At 37.7% G+C, this 9,027-nt stretch overlaps 1 protein-coding gene and 1 pseudogene across 1 annotated transcript in view; both read right to left on the bottom strand.

Annotated features, from left to right (window-relative positions):
• Positions 1 to 9,027, bottom strand: part of SPIDR (scaffolding protein involved in DNA repair) — a 273,808-nt gene that overhangs the window by 238,607 nt on the left and 26,174 nt on the right. The window lies entirely within an intron of this gene.
• Positions 2,729 to 5,123, bottom strand: LOC102262792 (annotated as a pseudogene).

Genomic DNA, 9,027 nt, shown 5'->3' with positions numbered 1-9,027 from the left:
GTGGTCAGGGCTGCGAGCAAGGCAGGGTACCTCGCACGATTTCGCACACTGGGCCTCTAGTATTTATAAATTGTCATGTAATTGCCACTGTAGCAACAGCACTTCTATGTTAGGTTGTTTTATCCAAAAAATAATTGCCAGGATCAATGTTGAGAATCTTCTTCCCTATGTTTTCTTCAAGAAGTTTTATGGTATTGGGTCTTTGATCCATTCTGCATTCATTTTTGTGAGTGGTATAAGTTATGGGTCCAATTTCATGTTTTTGCATGTGGTTACCCACTTTCCCCAGCACCATTTGTGAAATAGACAATCCTTTTCCAAAAGGTGTTCTTGGCTCCATTGTTGAATATTAGTTGACTGTATAAGTGGGAATTTATTTCTGGGCTTTCTATTCTGTTTTATTGGTGTCTGCCTATTTTTATGCTAATATAGTGTTTTAAGCACTATATAATCACTGTACAGTTTGAAATCATGAAGTGTGGCGCCTCTGGCTTTGTTCTTCCATATTAGGACTGCTTTGACTATTTGAGATCTTTAGTGGTTCATCAAAATTTCAGGATTTTTTTTTTCTATTTCTGTGAAGAATGCCAATACACATTCGATAGGGGTTGTGTTGCATCCATAAATGGCTTTGGGTAGTATTGACATTTTCACAATATTAATTTTTCTGATCCTGAACTTGCAATGTCCTTCCATTTGTTTGTGCCTTCGTTGATTTCTTTGAACCAAGTCCTGTCATTTTTTGTTGTACAGTTCTTTCATTCCCTTGGCTCAATTTATTCCTAGATCTTTTATTGTTTTTTATGCTATTTTAAATGAGATGGTTTTATTTCTTTTGAAGGTGTTTTATTATTAGTGTATAGAAATTCAACTGACTTCCGTATGTTGATTTTATATCCCTTACTGAACCAACTTTATTGAATCTGTTGATCAGTTACAATTTTTTTAATGGAATCTTTGTGATTTTCTATATACAAAATCCTATAATCTGCAAATAATGAGAATTTCACTTCTTCCTTTTCAATTTGGATACCTTTTATTTTCTTGCCTTGCCTAATTACTCTAGCTAAGACTTCCAATATCACATCGAATAACATTGGTAACAGTGGGTGTTTTGTCTTTTTCCTAATCTTAGAAGAAAAGCTTTCCATTTTTGACTATACAATATTAGCTGTGGGTTTGTCGTATATAGCCTTTATGATGTTGAAGTATGTTCCTTTTGAGGGTTTTCATCATGAAAAAATATTGTATTTCGTGAAAAGTTTTTTTTTCATCTATTAAAATGACCATGTGATTTTTATCCTTTATTCTATTAGTGTAATGTATCACATTTACTCATTTGTGTATGTCAAACCATCCTTCCATCCCAGGAATAAATCCAACTTGCTCATGGTATATAATCCTTTTAATGTGTTCTTCAATTTGGTTTCTTAATATTTGGTTGAGAATTTTTGCATCTATGCTTATGAGAGACTGGTTTATAATTTCCTTTCCTTATAGTGTCCTTATCTGGTGTGGTATCAAGGTAATGCTGATCTCCTGAGTTTGGAAGTATTCCTTCCTCTACAATATCTAGCAAGAGTTTAAGAAGGTTTGGCCCTAATTCTACCAAACACTAATTCAGTGGTTCTCAACCTTCTGGCCCTTTAAATACAGTTCCTCATGTTGTGACCCAACCATAAAATTATTTTCGTTGCTACTTCATAACTGTAATGTTGCTACTGTTATGAATCGTAACATAAATATCTGATATGCAGGATGGTCTTAGGTAACCCCTGTGAAAGGGTCGTTCGACCGCCAAAGGGGTTGCGAACCACAGGTTGAGAACCGTTGCACTAATTAATATTTGGCTGAATTAACCAGTGAAGCCATCTGGCCCTGGGGTTTTGGGGATTGGTTAGTTTTTTATTATTGACTGAATCTTTTTACTTGTTATTGGTCTATTCAGATTTTCTATTTCTTCCTGATTCAGTCTAGGTAGGCTGTGTGTTCCTAGGAATTTATCAATTTCTTCTAGGTTATCTTTTTTGTTATGTAATAGTCCTGTTTTGCCTGATACACAGATGACTAGTCCACTTTCTCTTTATTCCTATTTGCATGGAGTATCTTTTTCTATCCCTTCACTTTGAGCCCGTGTGTTTCTTTAGAGCTGAAATGCATCTCTTGTAGGCAACAAATATAGTTCTTATTTCTTTTTTATCCATCCAGCTACTCTGCTTCATCTAACTGGTAAATTTAATCTATTTACATTTAGAGTGATTGCTGATATGTAAAGCCTTACTACTGCTATCTTACTGTTTGCTTTCTGGTTTGTGTTTTTTTACAATTTTGCTTTCTGTTGTTTTGTTTACAAATACATTTTTATCTTTAATCATTTTGTGGAGTAGGATATGTACATAGCCATATAAACAGAGACTGGAGCAAATGTCTATATTCCATTTGTGTAGATTTTTATACTTGGATTCTAAAACTAAGAACAATAAGATTAAATGCAAATTTAGAAGTAAAAAAAAAAAGTCCAGTTTGACTTCTTGCAATGTTGAACAAAAAAACCTAGCAGCACATAAAAAATTTTTACAAAATGTTTCAGCATTCTTTTCTCCTTTCCCATAAAAAAACAAACAAAAATAAAGCGTAGCACCCATAAATATGGCAAGAAAATAGCCATACTTATTCTTTATCTTATTATTCCTTTCTTATAACAAAATAGCACTTGGACTCAGCAGTCTTAACCATCATCTTTATGTACTACTGAATTTAAACTGAAGAGAGCCGTATTGATAAAATACTGTAGCCTATAGACCCACCACCAAAATGAGGAACATGGTTCTGTACTTCATAGGTGAAAACTTGGTGTTTGGGAATAAAATATGACTCTTGACTTGAAAGCTTCAAGTGCATTTTTGAACGCTTCAAAATAACCTTTTCTGGCCTTCTGGAAAAATAAATAAAAACACCCTCTGGAATCCATATTACAGTTTTTGGCCATTTCCATAATAAGCTGCATTAAAAGAGCTTGGTGCGCTATTTGTTCCACAAGAACTTCATTCTGTTAAGGTTCCAGATAAAAACACCATAAAATAAAATATTTAGCAGTTTCTACACATACAAGGTCTGAATGGTCAGACAAAAATCTTTATCATCCCATCAATTCAACATACCAAAGTGTCTGATTTTTTGCTCATATTTCTGCATAAACAATTCTGATTTATCTTCATCTTATGTCTCTTTTCATTTATCTTGATTAATAAAACATTAAAAACAACCTGACTAATGACCTACGCATCCCACAGACACATTCCCCTGTCCTAGAACCTCTCCTTTGTACCCCGTTCTCCTGCTGTCTCGGTTCTGATAGGCTGCTGGTGCTCTGGCATGTTCCTGATCCAAGAACTCAGAGCCATGTAGTGCTAAGTCTGAGTTTTAATGAGATTCCATGTGCATGCCACAGAGCTCTTCACGAACTATGTTTCTGGCAACCCACTTCAAATCCATGGCTACACATCTGGGTGCCGCCGCTCAGCAGTTGTGGGCATCGGGGAGAGAGGGGGAACGTGTCCAAGTCACTCTCCTCCTCAGCCTCACTCTCTGTCCACCACTTCAAATCCATGGCTACACATCTGGGTGCCGCCGCCCAGCAGTTGTGGGCATCGGGGAGAAACGGGGAACGTGTCCAAGTCACTCTCCTCAGCCTCACTCTCTGTCCAAGGGAGGCTCCAAGGTCCTGGCAGCGGCCTTGGCTGCTCAATGACTGGCTTTGCCAGGACCTACAACCCTCACTGCCAGTGGACTTGGCATGAGTCACTTTCTAGTTGCTTGGTACTGCCATTCCCCCCTCCCCATTTCTGCCTCCCTTTGTAAACCGCTGTTTTTCCATGTTAGTGTATTCTGTCTCCCCCGCAACAAACACCCCCCTGTCCCTGCTTTTTTAAAATCTTTATTAATCTACTCTAGATTTCTGCTTTTGGTTAGCATGAGGCTTACATAAAACATGTCATAGATAAGACACTCATTTTATGCTTATCGCAACTTATCTTAATTCACCAATAGAGGCTCCAATCTTTTACTCCTCCCCTTTTATATTTTTGATGTCACAATTTACCTCTTTTTATGCTGTATTTGTTAACAAATTATTGTACCTATAGTTATTTTTAGCAATTCTACCGCTATGCTACGATAGAATTGGAGTTTTCTAAAGCTGTCTTTTTCACCTATATCAGGGGATTGTATACTTTAGTATGTGTTCATGTTGATGAGTGACTTTCTGATTCTGCTTGAAGAACTGTCAGCATTCCTTGCAAGGCAAGTCTGTTTTAATTCGTCGGGGAAGGTCTTTATTTCTCTTTCATATCTAAAGGATAATGTATTCAGTAGTCAATTTTTATCTTCCAGCACTTTGTCACTTCACTCTCTCTGGGACTGCGGGGTTTCTGCTGAGATATCAGCTAAAAGCCTAATAGGGATTCCTTGTAGGTTCCATTCTGTTTTCATCTCCTGGCTGCCTTTAGTATTCCTCTTAATGTTTTATTTTTGATAGTTTTATTATGATATGTCTTGGAGAAGATCTTTTTTAAAAATATATTTTTTATTGATTTTAGAGAGAGAGAGACATTGATGAGAGAGAAACATCAATCTACTGACTCCTACACACCTCTTACTGGAGATCAAGCCTGTAACCCAGGCATGTGCCCTGGCCGGGAATCAAACCAGTGACCTCTTGGTTCATGGACTGACACTCAGCTCTATCAGCCAGGAGAGATCTTTTGGCATTGAGATAGGTTTAACTTTTAATTTCTTGAACTTGAATGTCTAAGTCTTCTCCCCAGCTTGGGAAGTTTTCAGCTATTATTCTCTCTTTAATTCCCTGCCCCGTCTCCTCTTCTTTTCCTTCTGGAACCCTGATTATTCAGATGGTTTCCCTTTTGAATGAGTCCCATAGTCATATAGGCTTCTTCACTAACTTTCATTCCCTTCTTTGTTCTATTCTGTGTTACTATCAAATTCTTATTCTCTAACTCACTTATTCAACCTTTCACCTGCTCTACTTGACTACAGATGCTTTCTATTGCATTCTTTATCTCATTCATTGACTTCTTCACCTCCAGAATTTCTACTTGGTTCATTTTTATGGTTTCTATTATACGGTATAAAGAGTTCATTCTGTTCATATATGTTTTTCTTAATCTCAATGGACTGCCTTTCTGTGTTTTCTTGCCGCTCACTGAATTTCTTCAAGACAGCTATTTTGCATTCTTTATCAGCCAGACTGTAGTATTGTCTCTCTTTGGGCTCAGTTGGAGAATCATTGATATCTTTTGGTAATGACACATTTCCTTGATTTTTTTAAGTTCCTTGTATTTTTGTATTGCTGCTTTCACATTTGAAGTATACTTACTGGTTCAGAGGGAGCACAGCTCCTAGGTGTTGCTTCTCCGGGGTTTTCTATATTATCATGGATCAGGGATTATCATGTATTATTACGGATCATGCTCCATTCTTCTTGCTCCCTCTTGTGGCAGAAATCTTAACCTTTGTGTTTTCTCCTGCTCTTGTAGCTCACATACTGGCTACAAGAAAACTCTTGTTTTCCAGAAGGCAGTCAGTAGCTCAAGTTTGTGGTTTCTTCCTTTCCCACAGATCCTGGTAAACAAATGGAGTCAGCCACAGATTGTGTGTGTGTTGGGGGGGGAGGGGGGAGCGGTATTGGGAGCAATGCCACTTGGGACATTGGGAGTCTGCGACTTGGAGGGGAGATCCTCATGCAGAGTCTTCACAGAGCTGTGGACAGAATTCCTGCTGAAGTCCTCAAGCAGACAGCAAGGACCACATTCCCTTATGTGCTCTGATATTCCAACGTGGTTCCTTCCCTCTCTTCTCCCTAGCCCTAGTCATGAAGGTCCCACCTCAGAAATCAGGGTGCTGATGTAGAGAAATGTGTTTCTCCAGCCACACCATGCACAACTGGGATAGCCAGGCACACACTGTTTTCCACTTCATGGGGGAGGTCACCACTGCTGTTGCCAGAGAGCTTCCTCCACGGGGGGGGGGGGGGGGGGGGGGGGAGTAGAGTCCCTACTCTCTGCATCCAAACTTATCTCTATACCACTCAGATGCTGTGCTGTAATGTTCCCTCAAACATGAAACTTCTACGAATTCTTCTCACCTGTGAGTATCTGCCCAGGTCAGCACTTACCAGGTGTTTTTCCCTAATAGGGCGATTGAGAGTGAGGCCTGTTCATGACCCCCCTAGATGGATATGCAGTCTTGTTTATTTTCAGATACACAGGTGTGCTAGAAAACTTCCCCATCCCTTGTTTAGGGTGCTGGAGGCATTTTTATTCATGAATCAATATCTAGTTACTTGTTTTAAAAAGGCAAGAGAAAGAAGGACGGCTTCTGCGGCTTTGGTGCTGACGCCAATCATCAGTACATCCTTAACTCTCTAAGGCAATGGTTCTCAACCTTGGCTGCACATTAGAATCGCCTGGGAATCTTTTTAAAATCCTGATTTCTGGGCCTCATCCTCCGGAAATTCTATTTCTTTGTTACTAATGTTGTGGCCCCCCATAACAAAGAAACAGAATTTCCGGAGGATGAGGCCCAGAAATCAGGATTTTAAAAGGATTCCCAGGTGATTCTAACGTGCAGCCAAGGTTGAGAACCACTGCTCTAAGAACTACCAAACTGTTTTCCAAAGTACGCGTTCCATTTTACATTCCCAAAAGCAATGTTTGAGCACTCTAGTTACTCCTCATTCGCAGCAGCATTCAATGTTGTCAAGTTTTTGTTGTTTTTTGGTCATTCTAATAGGTATGTAGTAGCAGGTATATTTTACAAGTTGGAACACCACACATGTGAATCTAAACTCCTACCTTCTCATGGAGAATCAGAAGTTTAGATAACACTGTACTAACATTCCTTTAAGGCAACAACTGGTTAGAACTATTGTTACTTGTACATGAACATATTCTCTCCATTATATCACAGCCCCTACCACTCCAAATTATCTTTACCAGTGTGGCTTCACATATTCAGGTTACCGGCCTGATCTGTAGAGCCACCTGGGTTTGGTGCCCCACGCCCAGCCCTATCCCCAAACACTTAAATCAGCATCCTCACATCCCTTCACAATTTTGGCCCCAGCCACCTGTATACTGTCACTTCCTGTCTTCTCCACACTAGAGTCCTGTATTCCAGCTTACAATGATTCTTAAACATACCTCTTTCATCCTATCTCTTTCCTATTTTATGAAATATTACTCAGCCTTCAAAATCCAACTCAATTTCCTCTCTGAACTCACCTAATTTTCTTCACATTGCTTTTAATAATAAAAGAACAAATATATGACACGAAAGTTGTTTATCAAATGTTACAATACTGCTTTCAAATTTAAACTTTCATTTAAGCAAGCAATCCTCAACCATATGATGTGGGACGTGGTTAACAGTAGTAAAAAAAATGTTAAGATACAGTCATTAATAATACAGTTGCAAGCTTTACATCTGTCCCTTTAGAAACTAGAGCAGATTCACATCACACTTTCTCAGTAGCAAAGTCAGGAGTGAATTATTAGCTAGTACCAGAAATGCACATAACCCTGAGAATATGACACAAATTATATTAAATGTAATCCTTCATATGTGGCAAATGAGTAAAAAAAAAAAAATGATTTAGAACTACCAATTTCAGCCATCAAACTGTGAAATATTTAGATAAGTAACCCTTTTCAGCTCAGTTTCTTCTTAGGAAATCTGTAAATTATCTGTTATAATTTATTTACCTTTCTTCATACAAATTTTATTATTTATGATGGAGATAACAGCAAAGTTACTGGATTGTTATTAAGAAAAAAACAAACAATATACATGAAATGACCTTACTAGAGTGTCTGTGACAGGTTAAATACATAAGAAATGTCCTACATTTTCTTTTTCCTTCCATGTCATTAATTCATTGATTCAGTCAATATTTCAGTGATGGCAAACCTATAACACGCGTGTCAGAGGTGACACGCGAACTCATTTTTTTGGTTGATTTTTCTTTGTTAAATGGCATTTAAATATATAAAATAAATATCAAAAATATAAGTCTTTGTTTTACTATGGTTGCAAATATCAAAAAATTTCTCTATGTGACACGGCACCAGAGTTAAGTTAGGGTTTTTCAAAATGCTGGCACGCCGAGCTCAAAAGGTTCGCCATCACTGCAATATCTAGTGAGTATTTACCACATGCCAACCTCTGTGATAAGTATTGGAAATGATAAATCAAAGCTCAGACTAAGAAAATGCAACTCTCAGAATACTTGAGCCAAAAACAGTAGAGATAAAAAGACAACCTTTATTTTCCTATTTGCTTCTTTGCTTCTTTAATTTTAATACCGTCATCAAATTTTTATACCAAAAACCAATGTAAAGTTACTCCATAGCCTCAAATACTAGTATTAAGTAATTTTTAAGCTGGGGAGAAAAAAGGCAAAGACCAAACTAAACAATGAACAAAACAAGGCGACAATCTTCAAAATTTTTCCTAGGTAAAAAGTTAACATGGATAACATAGCATCCACTTAATTAGACATAATATAAATTTACTAGTACAATAAAGTTAAGACAGCTAGGTAATGATCTTGGAGTGTGTATATCTTACCCCAATTTCCAATCCAACAGAACCTTAGATAAAAATGAGAAATGTTATTTTACAAATTATCTATGTATTCTGAAAGATCTGCTCAAAAATGTGACCAGTCTGGCTTTAAGAACATGCAGCGAATATGTCCACAATTACTATGTTAGCACAGTATAGACTAAGAGCAGAAAGGAAAATCAGCCAAGGTAGATTAGATATCTGCACTAAAGATAGTAAAAAACGAAATACCAGCGGTCATAAGAAAGGGAGTTTACAATATATACCAAAAGTTAGCTTTGAAAATATAAAATCTGGCCCTGGCCAGGTGGCTCAGTTGGCTGGAATGTCCTGTGCACCAAAAGGTTACAGGTTTGATTCCCAGTCAAGGCACATACCTAGGTT

The sequence above is a fragment of the Myotis brandtii genome, unplaced genomic scaffold (assembly GCF_000412655.1).
Source record: "Myotis brandtii unplaced genomic scaffold, ASM41265v1 scaffold922, whole genome shotgun sequence".
Classification (NCBI taxonomy): domain Eukaryota; kingdom Metazoa; phylum Chordata; class Mammalia; order Chiroptera; family Vespertilionidae; genus Myotis; species Myotis brandtii.
This window is presented reverse-complemented; position numbering and strand designations above follow the sequence as displayed.